Source organism: Equus asinus, chromosome 2 (assembly GCF_041296235.1).
Source record: "Equus asinus isolate D_3611 breed Donkey chromosome 2, EquAss-T2T_v2, whole genome shotgun sequence".
Taxonomy (NCBI): domain Eukaryota; kingdom Metazoa; phylum Chordata; class Mammalia; order Perissodactyla; family Equidae; genus Equus; species Equus asinus.
The window spans coordinates 143,877,732-143,896,112 of NC_091791.1; the positions used below are offsets into that span (position 1 = coordinate 143,877,732).

Sequence of the window (18,381 nt, forward strand, 5' to 3'; positions counted from 1 at the left end):
ACCTGATTAACAGAAATATCTATGGTGAAAAAAGTCAACTTGTAGAATATATGGTGAGTTCCAAGAGAAGAATCACAATGTTGACCCCTGGATTCTGGAGCAAGGTCATGCCATCTGCACTGGAGACCTATACACTATCCAAAAAAATATTCCCCAATCTGCAACTGGGCCCAAATACATACAGAGCACTTGAATATGTGACATCAATTGGCTATGCTGCCAGAACTACCTGTCATGAGCTGAGTTCTCTCTGACTCACCAAGTCATAAGGTTGGGTAAGCACAAGTAAACTGCATGAGTATAGGGCCTAGACTTTTGTCATCCACTACTATTGCACCAGTCCCTCTCCCTCAGTGTGTGTGTGTATACGTGTGTGTGTGTGAGTGTGTGTGTGTGTGTGTGTGTGTGTGTGTATTCATTGGAAGATATCCCTTATGGACAGCTAGGAGAAGAAGAAAAAAACATCTGAATTTAGTGTATGGATGGGTTGTCTCAGCATGTGGATGCTTCAATATGTGCGTAGCCCATGAAAATGGACTACTGCTACACAGTCCCACTCAACATGGCACTGAAAGACAGCGGTGAGGGGAAATCCTCCCAATGGGCAGAATTTGGGGTAGGTTACCTGATCATCCACTTTGTGTGGAAAGAGAAGTGGCCCATGGTAAGAATGTATGTGGACTCATGAGCAGTGGTGAATCACTTGGCTAATGTCTCAGGAGCCTGTAAAAACAAAAATTGGAAGATAAGGGTCAAAGAAACTGAGGAGAGAGGCATGTGGATGGATTTAAGGGAAAGAGCTCAAAATGTGAAAACTTTTGTGTTGCATGTTGAGGCCCACCAGAGAGCATCCACCATGGAAGTAGCAATAAATAACCAAGTAAGGAGAATGACCTGATCAATTGTGGTTGAGATGGAGATTATTCATGGATTAAACAGCATGGGCTCCTTTTCAACAAGGCTGATCTAGGTACTGCTGCTGCCAAATACGCAACCTGCCAGGAACAGAGACCAATGCTGAGCACCTGAAAAAACAACATCTTTCAAGAAGATCGACTAGCCACTTGGCAGCAATTGATTACATTGAACTTCTACTCTGAAAACGGCAGTACTTCATTTTAACTGGAATCAAAACAACTATGACATAGTAAATCAAAGCCCAGAAGCTTCTATGCTGATAATTTTTTTTTAAATAGGCTTCAAAGACACATTTGAAGTGCCAGCTTAGAAACGATACCCTGATAGGATGGGGTGCCATACTTCAGAATGCATTATATACTCTAACTCCATGGCCATCACATGGTATTGTGTCTCCTATAGACAGAATACATGGGTCTGAGAACCAAGGAGTGGCCCTATTTATTATCATTCTTGATGGCCCTCTTGGAGTGTTTGTACTTCCCATCCCCCACAACTTTGTTCTCCGTGATTACAGAGCACCTGGGTCCCAGAGGAGGACTGCTTCTATGAGGACACACAGAGAAAGTGCCATGAAATCTTAGGAGATGATTGCCATCTGGTCACTTTAGAGGAACTAACTCTGATCATTAGGAGAAAGTAGGGATGAAATTACACTATGGGGACAAGGAGGAATATGTTTGGCACCCAGGTAAGCCACTGAGGAAACCCTTCAGAGTCCCCTGCCTGATTTGATGGTAAATGGATAAGAATGGCAAAATGACTGAGGGCTCAGACCCCTCATGGATGATAATCTGGGTCATCCCATGAGGGAAACCACCTAGCCCAGCAGAGATGCTAGCCATGGGTAGAGGATATCTAATATGGGAGGTGTAGGAGGGAGATGATGTATTGTGGTCATGAGAGCAGCTGAAATTACAGGGGCTCTAGTTCATTCCAATAACCTTCTTCATGTAAGTTTCTCCAGGAAAAGAAATCAGCCAGTTATTCCAGACGGTGCTAACTTGCGCTATGAAGCAAATGGGTTTGAACGGCACATAGGACAGACTGTAATGGATGCCAGAGTGTGGTACCTTCAGAACCGGGGTACTCATTCTCCTGAGTCAACCTCTGGAAATGGCCCTCAACTGAAGGCCATTCTTGGTTCCTGGATCGCTACAGATACAAGTTCACAGCTTTTCCATACTGTCCCTGAACATGCCCTAGTTTTGACCTTCAGGTTGCGTGACTCCAGTTCTACAAAACATATTATCTTTATTTTCATGGTATAGCATAAGTAGCAGAGGCAGTTAATGAGTAACAAAGAATAGTAATAGTAGGTGCCATTTAATATTTGCTTGCTCTGTTCCAGGTACTATACTGAGTATTTTTTAAAATTATCTCATTTAATCATGGCAACAATCCTCTAAAAAATTTACTGTACTATTCCTGTTGTAGAGAACAGGAAACTGTGGCTTGGCACAATTAAGTACCTTGCCTAACACCACAATTCTAGAAAGTGGAAGTGCCCACATCTGCATACTGGATATGAAACTCCAAAGCCTTCACCTTATATCACTATATTATACAGATAACCTGAAAAATATAAAAGGTACATACTTTTATCAAGGAGAACATAATTTGAATTTAAACTGCCTGATTATATATTTAAATGTATTATTGAATACACTAAACATAAACGTAGTAAATATTCTGCTGAAAAGGCCCTCTATTGGCATATTGTACAGAACTTAAAAAAAATCACTCTTGGTGGATCTTTATTAGAAATTATGTCTCCAAGGCAGAAGTTGTGTCTCCATCTCCAAGCTGTGTTCAAACATGGAACAGTGTTCTAAATCAAAGGTTTCCTAGCATCTGATGGAGCTCTCAGTCAGTTGGTCCCAGCCTCGGAGCTGAGGGACACACAATGCCTAGCCCTGAATATACAAATTTTGTTCCCAACAACTTGGCCCCTTTGTTTACCTTTGCTGTCCCACTGAGTCATTCCTTTCTCTGTCCTTAAGTGTCCAATGACTCAGGTCTTACTTGACCTACCACAACTTTCAGGAAAGAATCTGATAACTAGACATGTTAATAATTGATGCAGCCTAATTTATTTACTTTTCTGGGGTACTTGGAAGAATTTTAGAGTAACAAAGCATCAATATTAGGGGAGAGAAGGATAAAGGTTGTTATTTTTTTTTCTCCAAACATGAGGACTTCATGGCCCTTAAATCTTTCCAAATAAATAAAAACTACTTTGCTACTCCTAATACACCTAATCTATTTTTCCTAAACTAGTTTTTCATTCTCTACAGGTTCAAAGTCTACTGGTAGTAAAACTTAAATCCACTTACACACAAAAAGGGTAAGTACAAAGAAAATTTATAATTGTGGAAGAAGGTGTGAGGTAGGAAAGATTTGTGCATCTATCACTACTAAAAATTTTTTTAAATAAAATATTTTAAAATTTTACCATATAATACTTAGGTGTGACTCCAATATGTCCTTTACACACAAATATGAATAAACCAATTGAAGCTAGAGTTGTGTTATCAATTTGTTGGCCATCAAAGGGCAAGACAGATAGTCCCCTGTACTCCTGGCTCTGCATTTCATCTTCCTAATCTTTTGTTGAATTCTCTTGAAAGCTCTATACTTCTTTATTTCTGGTCTCTCTTTCTTAGATGACCCCATGGATATATGGAATAATTACCTGCATGTTTGGAATAATTTAAAAAGTTCCAAATAAGTAAGGGAATGAGACACAAAATAGGTATGTTTTAATAGGGAGAGGGATCCCCCCCCAAAAAAAGGATGGAGAAGAGAATTGGAGGCAGAGATGGATGAAATGAGGAGGCAGAGACACTGCCAGTTGTCACAGCTTGTTTACATTTTGGAAAAGCTGGCCTGTTCTCCCTTTATGAGTTATTTCCCAACTAAATCCCTACCTCATTACCCTGATAGGGATAGCAGTCAGGACCACAGAAAGAAACTTGAATATAAATCCTACAATTTATATGGAACAACAAAAGACCTTGAATAGACAAAGCAATCCTGAGAAAAAAGAACAAAGCTGGAGGCATCACGATCCCTGGCTTCAAAATATACTACAAAGCTACAGTAATCAAAACAGCATGGTATTGGCACAAAACAGACACACAGATCAATGGAACAGAATTGAAAGCCCGGAAATAAAGCCACACATCTTCAATAAAGGAGCCAAGAATATAGGATGGAGAAAGGAAAATCTCTTCAGTAAACGGTTTTGGGAAAACTGGACAGCCATATGAAAAAGAATTAAAGTACACTATTATCTTACACCATACACAAAAATTAACTCAAAATGGACTAAAGACTTGAATCTAAGACCCAAAACCATAAAACTCTTAGAAGAAAACATACACAGTACACTCTTTGACATTGGTCTTAGCAGCATCGTTTTGGATACAATATCTACTTAGGCAAGAGAAACAAAAGCAAAAATAAACAAATGGTACTATATCAGACTAAAAAGCTTCTTCAAGGCAAAGGAAACCATCAACAAAATGAAAAGACAACCCACCAACTGGGAAAAAATATTTGTAAATCATATATCTGATAAGGGATTAATATCCAAAATATATAAATAATTCATACAACTCAACAACAAAAAAACAAACAACCTGATCAAAAAAATGGCCAGAGGATACGAACAGACATTTTTCCAAAGAAGATATACAGATGGCCAACAGGCACATGAAAATATGTTCAACATCACTAATTATTAGGGAAATGCAAGTGAAAACTACGAGATATCACATAACACCTGTCAGAATGGCTATAATTAACAAGCCAAAAAATAACAAATCTTGGAAAGGATGGGGAGAAAAGGGATCCCTCATACACTGCTGGTTGGAATGCAAACTGGTGCAGCCACTATGGAAAACAGTATGGAGATTTCTCAAAAAATTAAAAATAGAAATACCATATGATCCAGCCATCTTATTACTGGGTATTTATCCAAAGAACATGAAATCAACAATACACAGAAATTTATGTACCCCTATGTTCACTGCAGCATTATTCACAATACCCAGGACTTGGAAGCAACCCAAGTGTCCATCAACTAATGAATGGATAAAGAAGATGTGGTATATATACATAAGGAAATACTACTCAGCCATAAAAAAGATGAGATTGCCCCATTTGCAACAACACGGATGGACTTCGAGGGTATTATGTTAAGCGAAATAAGCCAGAGAGAGAAAGATAAACACGATATGATTTCACTCACATGTGGAAGATAAACAGACACATGGATAAAGAGAACAGATTAGTGGTTACCAGAAGGGAAGGGGGTGGGGGGGGGTGAGCGAAAGGGGTGAAGGGGCACATATGTATGGCGATGGATAAAAACTAGACTATCGGTGGTGAGCACAATGCAGTCTGTACAGAAACTGATAGATAATAATGTACACTTGAAATTAGACAATGTTATAAACCAATATGACCTCAGTAAAATAATTTTTTTAAAAAAAGAAACATTAATACAGCCTCAGACTCTTCAGCCCAATTCTTCCTCTGTTTTTCATATCACGACAGTGCCAGAGATCTCTTCTAAAACTGAGATGCAGGGCTATTGCAGTATCACATGTCAGCACCAAGGACGACTCCTTTTAAAACTGGAGGACAGAGAGGCCGGTGCTGTCCATTGTTTTAAAAAAAAATCCAGGGGCCAGCCCAGTGGTGAAGTGGTAAAGTTCATGTGTTCCGCTCAGGCAGCCCGGGTTTGTCAGTTCGGATCCTGGGCGTGGACCTAGCACCACTCACCAAGTCATTCTGCGGTGGCATACCACATAGAAGAACTAGGATGACCCACAACTAGGCTATACAAATATGTATTGAGGCTTTGGGGAGAAAAAAGAAAAAAACAAAGGAAGATTGGCAATAGATGTTGGCTCAGGGCCAATCTTCCTCACTGCCCCCCCAAAAAAGAAAAAAAATCCCAGTTATGCATCAGTTTAAGCAAGCTCAAACTTATAAAACATGTAAATCAATGGACTGATACTTTCTTTAGAAGATTATTTAGCTCAATTTCCCAGAAAACAAAATGCCAGTTCCCTAGTGAATTTAACATTGATATTAGCTTGCAGATATTTTGGAAACCCACATGGTATATAAATTAAGAAACACCTGAACACACAGTCAGAAATAATAATCCTCCCTGTGGTTTGTATTTGGCTGTGTTTATGTTCAACAGCAAAAAAGAAGAAAAAAGGAAACAGGTTTTACATGGCATAATAAACAAAACACAAAAATCCTTATGTTTGCCAAAGAGGAAATCTATACATTTAAGGGCAAAATAGGCGAAGCATGAGGAATTAGAGTTTTAATTTAAGGTCATTGGTCTGCCTTAGTGTCTTTAGAATTGTTTGGACTAGTGTTTTTTTTCTATTTTTATCACTGAATTTCTTATCAGGCTATTATTTCAGGCAGAAACCAAGAAAGATTGCCATTTTTTAAAAACAATTAAGCAGTGCTTATTAATCAGAGTTTTCCAAGATTGTAGTTGAAGTTGCATAACCTTGCCTTCATTGATAAATGCAAATTGAGCCATAGTGTTCAGGGAAGAAATATCTGATCACAATTTGGAGGGGAAGTGTTTAGTTAACAGATTCCAAAATATAGAACAATATGCTGACATTAGAGAAACAGCTCAATTTACTCTTTAATGTTCTACTCACAGCAAGCATGGCATCTCTCTCTGTCTTCTCTCCTTAATAAGGCTCTAAGTCCCTCCTTTGGAAAACTATTCTTTGTAACCCTAGTACCCTAGTACCTACATGGTTTTCTACACAGAATAAGTTACTAGTGAAGATGAAGAAGTGAAAAATATATTCAAGCTATAAATTTGGTTTTAATTCAAAAGCTTTAAAAAATATTGACATTATGGAGATAGCAACAGTTTATTCATTCACCCAATAAATATTTATTGAGCTCCAGCTATGTATTCTAGCCTGTACTAGGTTTGGGGGATACACTGATGAGCAAAACAGCAATAGTCCTTGCCCTCTGTAAGATCAGAATGAACAGGGACAGTTATTTGAGAAAGCAATTTCAATAAACAAGAGTATTTTCTTTCCAACCATTTCCACCAAAAGGTTACTCTTTGATGCCTACTCTATGAAATTCAGACCTTTCAACAGCTTTACCCCTCACCATATATTCTCTGCTCTAACCCCAGACACCTCTTTACCTCTTGGATCGAACACAATGTACTTTCATTTCCTCCTCACCAGATCATCACAGTTGCAATGTAGAATCCTACAATTCATTCCTTCCATTTGTAGTTCATATTTAGCCCACTTTCACATTCACTACTTTGGCAATCTCCCTTAATTCACCTCTTGTATAGTAATTTGTGTTCAGATTTCCCTCTCCCAGTAGATGTAAGGGCTTTTGAAGGCAGGTCCTCTTTTCATTCATTGTCACATTCTTTCTATAGAGCCTAGCAAAGTGTCTGAAGGCTTCTTAAATATCAACAAAATCAGCTTTCTGCTGTCGTCTCACAACAACTTTATTTCCTTTGGTCCCACGAGCATCCCTCTGCCCAGAATATTCTCTCTGACCAATAATCATAATCTATGCCCTCCTCTCTTCTTTGAAATATCAGGAAAAACTCTTCTGAACATTATCTTTTGTTATTAATAATGTCAAACACAGGAAACTCTGTATTGTATCCCATCAGAACCATTTTAATCCACCAGGTTTCTTTTTCTCTGAAACTAATATATGTAAGCATTCTACCTGTTTTGCAGTGAGGAGAACAATGGCACAAGACTTGCCCACAAGGAGCTCACAATCTAGTGAAGAAAAGAAGAGAAGGCAAGCACTAAAATTTAGTCCATACTAGATGGTGAGGGAGAGGGGCATTGGGAAAGCCAAGCCTTTCAGTCTCTGCACAGGTAACCACATATTAAAACCACATAGACACATCTTGTCTGAAGTTGAACTTGCTTCACTTCTCCTGCAAAAGCTGCTCACAGCTCTGTAATTAACCCAGAAGGAATCCCCTAGACTCCAAGTGTTTTATAGCTAGTCTAATTAGGACAAAGGCAGCAGCTCAAGAGGCAGAATATACCTCTCAATCAGAAAGGTACAGGAGATGTCCCTCAGGCAGCCTAAGTCATACAGCAAGAACAGACAATGTAAACATAGTCACCTCAGCGGGCTGGGATTTCTGAAATGTGGGTTTTGTGGACATGTTTCAAATCCAAGCTTGCCTTTCGCCTGTTATCCATGACACTCCTGCCCCACCTTCTTCCATAGCCACCTGCTGTGTCCTCAGGAGCCAGAGAGTAATTTCAGTAGTGATCTAACCAAAATGTAATTAAAATAAACCTGCCAGTACTCAGAAATATGAAAAATGTACTGTCTTTCATGCATATGGTTGAGGCTCCAGTTTCTCTTCAGGAGAATGCTGGCTTTGAATTGTTTTTCTGGGAAAAGAGATGGATTTTGCACAATAATAATTCCTTTTCTATTCTTCTTTATGAGTAAATGTATTCCTCTTTCAAGATGATGTGTTAAAATCCAGGTCTGTGATCTTGGGACAGAATATTTCCCTAAGTGCTGATATTCAATCCATACAGGAGTTAACATACTTTCAAAAGGTCATTTCTACTACCTCCCACACCAAATAAATAGAATTCTAATTACCCAGATAGTTATCCTGTATCATCAACATTGTGCTATTTAACTAAATAGCAAATGCCTATTTATCCAAATACCAATTTCCAATTTCTACTTACCAATTTCAAATACTTAAAAAGTATTAAAGACCAATTATGCTAAATATAATTTAATATTTTATATTATAGGAAGCACTAAGGGGAAGCCTTGAGAATCTTCCACGACATCATATGAATATATATTGCTATTGTACAATATTGCCGACATAAGATGATGTCTTAACTTAATCTATAAGCCATCACCTATAAATATCTACTATATTTATCTTTGTTCAAAAGATACTGCCACAAATTAGTTAATTGTTCACTAATGTTTGAATTCTTGATAAATAGGAGTTTATAGTATCTCTCCATTAGATTTTAGATTTCTTGGTTTTATCACTCATTAATATTCACAGACATACAATAACAAATTTCTTTGCTTTAAAATATGAAAAGACTTTACTTTTTGGTACATTTCCATCTGGCATTAAGCAATACAGTAAATCATCTGTCTTCTAGGAATTTTAGATAGCTGAACTAAGAGACTGAGTTCACAATGAAAAGAGGGACAATATGTAGACTAACTGAGAAATCATTGAAAAACAGGCATCTAGAAACTGTAACTACTTTGATAAGTACTTTCTTGATGCTCCTGTAATTTTTTTTTTTGCAGGAAGACTCAAGCATAAATCTTTATTAATCATTTTCTGAAAAATATGGAACGCTTCACGAATTTGCGTGTCATCCTTGCGCAGGGGCCATGCTAATCTTCTCTGTATCGTTCCAATTTTAGTATATGTGCTGCCAAAGCGAGCACGCTCCTATAATTTTTTAAAACCATATCTAGAATCTTATAATTCTACTTAAATTTGACATCTGAAATTTGTGTCACGTCTTGTGGACTTTTTGAATTTTCTGCACTCTAAGAAACATCTCCTCCATTCTCATGGAAGGAAGTTTTATCTTCCAAACCAACAATCAGCAAATAATATCTTGTGGGTAGGACCTGAAGATCAGAGAACTGGAACCAACTATGAGAGAAATTAATCAAGGCTTATAATGTCAAGTGTCTTAAGAGAAAGGTAATATAAAATCTAGAAACTGAGAAGTAAAGCTTACAAAGCCAGGCTCAAGCTTTCTCTCTAGATTCTAGAATTGACCATATTTTGCCGCTTGTAATTGACATCCCCTCCTCTTACCATCATTACTGAGGAATTTAGAGATTTCAAGCTCAACCAAGGAATTCAAGGCAGATTTTGCTCAGATTCCTCATTCACTCTTTTTTTTTTTTTTTAAAGATTTTATTTTTTTCCTTTTTCTCCCCAAAGCCCTCAGGTACATAGTTGCATATTCTTAGTTGTGGGTCCTTCTAGTTGTGGCATGTGGGACGCTGCCTCAGCGTGGTTTGATGAGCAGTGCCATGTCCGCGCCCAGGATTCGAACTGACGAAACACTGAGCCGCCTGCAGCGGAGCGCGCGAACTTAACCACTCGGCCACGGGGCCAGCCCCTCCTCATTCACTCTTTTCTGGGAAATTTTCCTCCAACATGAAATATCACAAGTGAAAACACCTGTCTATAATCAGCCACATTGCCTCCTATTTCAGAATAAACAGATGCTCTAAGAATTCCTTCTAGAATACTAAAAAAGACCATTAGGAATTCGTTGGATTTCTTTCCATAATTGTGGCTATTGCTGAATCCACTGGGAGCTAGAGCCATAGAGCAGAAGCTAGGGTGGTAAAGACCATTAACACAAACACAAGTTGGATGTGCTACAGGACTAAATAGGAGAGAGGTAGACCATGTTCTAGATTATCAGCTGAAGTTAAAAGGGGAAGATTTAGATACAAGGAAATGAGGGAGGATATGGGACATGGAGCCAATGAGGAAAGTACTGTTATTAGAAACACCAAGCTGAAAAAGTAGTATCTAGTCACAGCACCCTGGTCAAGAACAAGAAAACAGAGATCATCGTGAGTTGACACCGACCTATAATGTGACATGACTCTGACTAAAGTAAAGTCAGGCAGGTGGCTCCCTGTTATTAATTGTTCATCTTCCACCTCTCTTGAAGTACACTTCTTATGTCTTTCTTCTTGTGCCTTGTGGTTGTGTTCATAAGCTGCATGGGCACTAGATCCTGACGTGTGTCATACAGTTACTGAGAGCCTCTAAAGCCAGAGCTCTGAACAATGAGAATAAATCACAGTCACTTGTTACACACTAGTCTCTCTTCTTGTTCCCAGGAGCATTTTACAGTGGTAGACTCTCCATGAAATCCATCTCAGCTATACTATGGAAAGTCATTAAGATTTGCTGCCTCATAATACTATGGCAAACACTCATAAGAATATTGGAATCTCAGGGCCCTTGATTTCATCAAAAACAGGGTGTTCAAAGCTATTCCAATCTGTTCTAAATGTAGTTGCTGAGGTAACTACTATCTTAAATCATAGCAGACATTTGAGTTTCTTCTTCTTTTTCATGTTTTTCTTTTTATTTCCTTCTTTGTACATCAGCCTCTCTCTTCCCTTACTAGTCTTTTCCTTTAATAACTGATAATATTATAGAATTCAAATTAAATATAAAAGCAAACAAATTTACTGAGTATCCATCTTCTATATACAAGGTAGTGAGGAATATGAACATAATAACTACAATTAACAACAGCCAATATTCTTTGGGCACTTAATCTATATTATTTCATCTAATCCTCATGAAAACTCTGAAAAGCAATACTCTTTATGGTGCCATGATTTTCTGGTTGAGAAGTTAAGACGCAGAAGTTTTAAGTAGCTTGCCAAAGTTAACTCAAATACTGCACTTAATGGATTTATAGTGTTGCTAGGAATTTTTTTTAAGTTACATGCAACAATAAAGATTTAAAGTATAGGTCAAGACCAAAGGATAAATCTCATAAGAAAGTATACATGTGTTACTAAATGAATTGTGCAAATAATTTAGTAATGAAAATTGTATGAAATTTTACTATTTGGAAACTATGAATAATCTGTGTAATTGGGGCAGAGATTGGGTAAGGAACTAGAAGAAGGTAAAGCTGGAAAGGCAGTCTGAGATCTGCTTGTGAAAGGTGCTTTAGCCACATTAAAATATTTTGGGCTTTATCTTATATACAGTGTGGTGTCCTTGAAAGTTTTTGAGCAGGGAGTAACATGTGCCATGACCAAGGCATTTTTTAGGACAATGAATCTGGCAGTAGTATGCAGAACAGACGCTCCGATGAGAGGCTCATAATAGAACAGTTGGAAGGCCAGAGCAGAATTCTAGTCATGAAGTGACAAGAACTTGAAGTAGGATGGTGCCAACAGGAGGAGGAAAGAAGGCATGGCTGGAAACAATGTATAAAAGAGAAAACAAGATTTGATGAGTCCTAATTGAATATGGAGTATGAAGAAGAATAAGGCAATGTGGATGACTTGAGATTGAGCCTGAGAGACTGAGGAAAATCAGGAAAAAGAGCTGCTTGGGGGAAGCTAGAGGAGTTGAATCTCTTGACTTTGGTGAGATGTGTTGGTATAAAATTCCTCAATGAGGTAGTACAGGCCACTAAAGAAATTCAGCTCATCAAGATAAAGAGTAGACAAAGAGGATCAAGGGCATGCTCCTGCTCAAGGTTAATGGAGGGAGACATCAATTTCTTGTAATTTGCTGTACCTACTTAGACAAGCTTTACATGTCTTATCATGTACTATTTAAAAAAAGATGCTCTTCACCTCCTGTCCAGTAATATTATTACACTTTATTGGGTAATTAAGCATGATCTTCTAATCCTATGGATTACTTGCTAAGAAGTAACTAGAATTAAATTTTAATTTTTACATATATGAAATTAACCTATATATTTTGCCTCCTTCCAATCAACTTCCTTTGAAATTAAGAAGGAAATATGAATTCTCCTTTGGTTTGAGAAGCTTTCCTAGTTAAGTCTGCCTCTTCAGCCATGAGCGAGCCCTGCAATCCCCTGCTTTCTAGCATGTTCTCATGAGTGTGCCCATCCAAAAGGGAAGGCAGCTGGAAGCAGAGAGAGTAATTCTATTCAAATGACTACAGTAGGTACATACACTTTATTTTTAAAAGCTCTCAATAAAGCTGTTCTATGAGTGACTCTAATAAGGCAAGCAGCTAAGTACGCAAACACCATTTGTTTCTTGTAAGAAAATGGCAGCATTTCAACATCTATCAAAGATGCAGCAAATATTTTATGACTCACAAATACAGGGCCTTATACAAAATATGCAGTTACATGGAATATAATTAAGCCAATACTTATCATTGCCTAGTTGTGCGAAGGAAAATAAGTTGACAAATTTCTTAAAAGTTCTAAAAGGGTTAATACTGCTTCCTCAGCTAGTCAAGCAGGTAAATGATATTTACAAACCTCTAGCCTCAGGAGAAGCAAATCAGAATGAAGTAATTCTGTAGCTACATTTCAAATGGAGTCAACACTATAGAGTCTGCATGATGTAGATCTTATAGAATTTCTGAGTCTGAAAACTGAGTCTTCATGAGCATCAAAGCAATAGTCTTCTTTTACAGATGAGAAAATCAATGCTTAGAAAATGACAGTCCAAATTTGCCCAGACAGTTGCAGACTGAGCCAGGATTTGACTAGTTCCAGTATTTTCCACTATAGCAAAAAGCACTGGACTTCTGTTGGAAAGTGTGAATTAATTCTCTATTTTTATCTGATTGGCAATTTTTACTAAATAGTTCTCATTGATAAACAAAGCAACTGTTTAGGTCTTTCCAGTTATATGCCACTTAACAGTGACATGATTCCAGCTTTTCTAAGCTAAGGTCAACAGTGTGCCCTCAGAAACATACCTCAGTGACTGAGCCTAGCTCATCAGCTCTTCCCACCTGTAAAATAGAAATCGTCATCCCTGTCTGACAGCTACTCTTTTTTTTTTTTCTTTCTTAGGTTTAATATGCCTGGAAAATCTACGTCTAGAGTATGTTATTTGAACTTATAAAATACATGAAGCAAAATATTTTCATGTAAAACACTTTCTCTTTCTATCAAAAAGACACATCGCACCCAGCTTCTCAAGAGCCTGAATGCTCAGAAAATAAAGTATGTTTTACTCTGAACACAGGACTTGGGCCAATGGAGATTGGGGGCCGAGAATAGAGACAGATTGACGGTGGGGCTTTAAAGGTCTAAGAGAGACAAGAAAATATTCTAGAGAGAAACTCATCTTCTCTGATTGCTTTTTTTTAATACTTTGAAAATCCTGAGTACAATTCATAATGTTGAGTTTATATCTTACTAACTAGCATTTATTTCCTCAAAATACTTTCTGAACTGTCTACATAAGAAAAATAATATAAAATCTTCTCCAATATCAAGATTGTAATAATTTCTACATGCTGAGACTAAACTACACAGGATAACTAGGATTTGCAAGAGATAGGAAACATTTATGTCTCTTGGATCACAACCAGTTTCACAAGAGAAGGAGAAATGATTCAGTGTGTTTTCATTTATACTTCTTCTCTGGAGGACTTTTGATCTAGAGTTTAGAACACAGCCTGTCCTCCTAACTATGTCTTAAAAGACTACAAGTGGAGCAAACGCTGCTGTGGTATCCGTTATCTCTGCAGAGATTACAGAACAGGGCACTCAGTCTTCTGCATACTCAAAAGCTACAGACTGAGAGGGCTATTAATAAATCTCCCCTCCTCTTTTTCAAGCTGGAAGGGAATTGGAGCTTAGCCATCCAAGCTCAGAAAACTTAAGATCCAGAAAGGATTTGTATCAACAACAACAAAAGACGCAAATTTAATTCCTTGAATTTGCATTATTGCGTGAGAGATATTATTTTAATGTATCTTATCAAATAAGTTGATAACAGGTATAAACAATAATACAGTTAGAAAGTGACTTTCTACCTGTAAAAATGTATTTTAGAAACAAATTTGGCATGTATTTAAAATTCCTAAAGCTCCCAGCTGAAATGCAGGAATGCTTTTCTCAGGTGGCAAGGTGATTTTCACATTTCAAAAATTCTGGAGAAAAAGTCCTTCCGTAGTAAAGACTGTGGAATGGAAAGAATGAATAACAGAAACTGATGATATTAAAACTGGAAGACAATGTACAGGTGGCAAAATGTCTCAGAACACTCACAGTAGGGTTTACACATTTCATTCGCTGAGTAGGTCAACAGAAATGAAAGTGCGTGGAGCATTAGAAAAAAGATATCATACCAAAAGTGTACTGATATTCAAAATCAGAGGTTTGCCCTAAATCAGCAAAAACCCTTCTCAATTGACCCTTACACACACATACGCACGCACATGCACAAAGACTCTTAGTATAATTTGTCTTTGAAAGGGAAATAAGCACAGTTGTCATCTGTTTACAATGATCCATGGGCTCTTAAGCAAGTAGTTCTGTGCACCACACACTTCATTGTTTCAAATTTAAAGACTAGCAACCATAGACAGGTGTTAGATGCCCTAGAAAGGGAAATAGTTTACTTTGTTAATAATAAGCACATGGAAAGTGAATTCTCTAGGCTTATCTAACATGTTTACCTCATAGTTCACCTGGACATGAATTTATCCAAACACATAGTGATGACAATTTCTGGAAGAAGTTTCCAAATCTCTATAATGGAAGTCTAACAACGAATAATCAAATGCTAGGAAATAAACCCATACCTGCTTATCCACCTTCAAATCTGAGTCCACAATTCTGTTGAAATTACTTTCACAACAGAATTCCATTGTAATTTGAAAAGGCAACTTTGTATTTGAGAGTTTCAAATATTCTTTTAAATTACTTTAGCTCAGTTTATTCATTAGTTTGAAAAATAATCATTGAACGCATTCAGTAAAATTACTGTCGTATCCATTGCTGTAGTGTTTCATCTACAGATATCATAATGCTCCCCATACAACATCAACACAGAAGAAATACACAATTTTTTCCACACCCCTACTAATGAATGTAAACTTAACTCTTTGCCCATCTTGCAAATCACTCTTCTAGTCCAGGAATTGCTTATAGTTACCTAACATATTTTAATAGTGCTGTTATTATAGTAATATGTGAAATTTTGGAACAATTGACTTCCTCATTTTGTTGTATGGCCCAAGACAGTGCTCCGGATCACTGCCATTTGGCCAAAATGAGATTTTAGTTTTAAAAGAGCAGAGTGGTGATTTATTTTACATTATGCATAAATCATAATTTAAATCCCATTTACCTCTATTCCATTTGGACTTTTAGATCATAAGACTGTAGAACCATCAGTAATTAAAAGTCAAGGTCCTAGAGCTTTAGCATTAACTCTTTGTATTAACAAAACACCTAAAAATCTTTAATATTTTGATATATACAAAAATGTAACAAACTTTCTCATTCTCTTGTTTCTCCTCTCCAGTAAAGCTCATTGAATTTAAATACATGTATGTTTAATTTATTGCCAGTTTCACCCACTTTTATGAAAATAATATATTGAAGTGTAAAAGGTGGCAAGATTATTTTCAAAAGCACTACATTTATTATTAGTCCAAAAATGAGATAAATTTATATTCTTAGCTTTTTAAAGAAAGTTAGAGTATTTCCAAAAACTCATTTTTGTGTGTTACCCACCCACCTCTTTCCTTTTTCTCTTTAAAAACCTAATGAGGAAAATTGACTTTAAGATTTGTCATCTCAGCCTAGGTACTAGAGGCGGCCAATGTTACTATTGTTGCCGTATGTGTCTTTCTCTTTATTATACAAGTGTATCGATGATGTAATTGCAGAAGTTAGGGTTTACTCAAGCTGTTGGAGCAAAGGGATGTTTTTTCAGCCTGCCTCCTTCAGCACCATGGAACAATCATAAAACAGAATCAAGTACACAATTTAAGCAATTCATCTCTTTAAAGCAAATCTGTAGGATCTTCATCTTGAAGGACTGATCAAGAGCTAGAAATGCAGAGCCATTGGTAAAGCTCAAACTGCTCCAGACCCGAAGCTGAGCTGGAAAAACACTTGGGTGACACAATGCTAGTCTATGACATCTTGGCTTTTAACCCCTTTCTAGAAGCCCTCAACTTTTTTCTTTTGTTTGGCTCTATTCTTCCCCCAAATTCCAAGGGATTAGGAAATATCCTAGCCTTGTTTGTCCCTAAACAGATATTCCCCTGAAAGTTGAGCGGAAACTAAGCAATCATTTATCATTCTGCATTTAAAATAAAACAATGACTGAGAAGTGATCCTCAATAGAACCATCCATATTATAAAGACAGGAAGGCTGAGCATTTACAAACGCATGTACTAAACTAGGAGAATCCCATGGTTGTGATTCAAAGTGCAAACGAAAAGAATCAACAAGAAAAGGCAGACAAAAATCACATGCAAATGAGGCAGTACATACCAGGAAAAGAGAACATACCTGAGGGATTCTCCTTTAAAAAAAAATGTACACACCAGCTGGGCTGTTCCTCCCCACCTTGTGGAGTGTCTGTGTTTTCCTTTCAGGAATATCACTTGCAATTGTGTTTCTAGTCTCCTTTCCTTTATTCAGCCACAAATAGTTAGAGCAGGAGAGGAGGCTGCGTCCCAGCGATCCGACTCAAGTGCAATCAGGCATGCCTTTGGTCTGCAACGGTGTCTGTTCTTATCAATTCTATCGTGCTCCCGGGGCAGCAGCCTCCAAAGCAATTTTACAACTTAGCTGCTGGCAAGAAACTGCCTTTCACCCTCCTTGTTGCCAAATTCCTTCGGCAGCTCATTTCTCATCCCTATCTCTAAGAAAGCAAAACAGGTTGTCTCCCGTGCGTTGTCGAGCGCCAAGGCTCATCAACAATTGAGGGTGAGGAGCTGTTGCGTGCCGGGAACTTCACACAGGGCCGGCCGCGACCGCCGGTTTTGGGAATGCAGCACCGACGATGCGATCCCCCGGCCGCCTCTGCCCAGAGCGCCTCGGCTCCCTCTGCTGCCGCCGCCGCTGCGCACAGAGCTGCTCCTGAGGCTGAGCCACAGCCCTTGCTCACAGGCGATGCACTGTGGCCGCTGCCAGGTGTGGCCGTCACCACCGCACTGACAACTAACTGTGGGGCGCAGCTTCATTGCCGGGGGAAACGCCTGATTGCCAGAGCTTCCTCAGCCTAAATTTCCCTTTATCGTTGAGTGATGACCTAGGAGACAGTCGTACAGCCGATTTTGCTAGCCGCGTTTGCAGCCTCTTTGAAAGCATGGATAATTTGATAATTACTGGTTTAGATGTAGTTAGCTGTGTTTGGAATCATGAAAAGTACACTGCACACAGCATAATTCCCCATTAGAAAGGAGATGTTAGTATCTCATCCCGGGTGGTTTTCCTTCTTTGTAATGTGTGGAAGCCCATTTGAAGGTGATTACTCAAAAGATTTGAGTTAAAGACACATACACAAATCAAAGTGGGAAATGGTGGAAAACTTAATAGTGATACAAAGGTTTGGCATCTCACTTAGAAATAATATCTTGCCATTTGATGTTAACCGTTTAAAGATCCGGCTAGGAACTGAATGGGGTTGCTTTCTTTTTTAGTCTTGCTGAGTAGAGGAGGTGGGGGGAATAAGGGCTCCCACTTTCCATCAATAAAGCGTTTTCAATCCTCTAAACCTCCTGTTGAAACAGACCAAAAAAGTACTGGATCTTAAAATAGAACCTTAGAGAAGCTCATGTCCTGGAATAATTTGTAGGTTTTAAGCTGCATCTGGTCTGCTGGCTTACTTCTATTTACTTTTCTTTGCTTTTTTAGAAAATAGGA

General features: G+C 38.0%; 1 protein-coding gene and 1 non-coding gene across 2 annotated transcripts in view; both read right to left on the reverse strand.

Moving 5' to 3' along the window:
* The window catches only part of UNC13C (unc-13 homolog C), a 565,722-nt gene extending 547,898 nt beyond the window's left edge, over positions 1 to 17,824 (reverse strand). Inside the window, 2 exon segments of the mRNA XM_070501335.1 lie at positions 626 to 723; positions 17,023 to 17,824. The gene's annotated coding sequence lies outside the window, so the exon portion shown is untranslated.
* Positions 9,323 to 9,429, reverse strand: LOC123283688 (U6 spliceosomal RNA). Its single transcript, XR_006524354.1, has one exon. It is a non-coding gene; the product is annotated as a U6 spliceosomal RNA (small nuclear RNA).
* Positions 17,825 to 18,381: the final 557 nt, after the last annotated feature.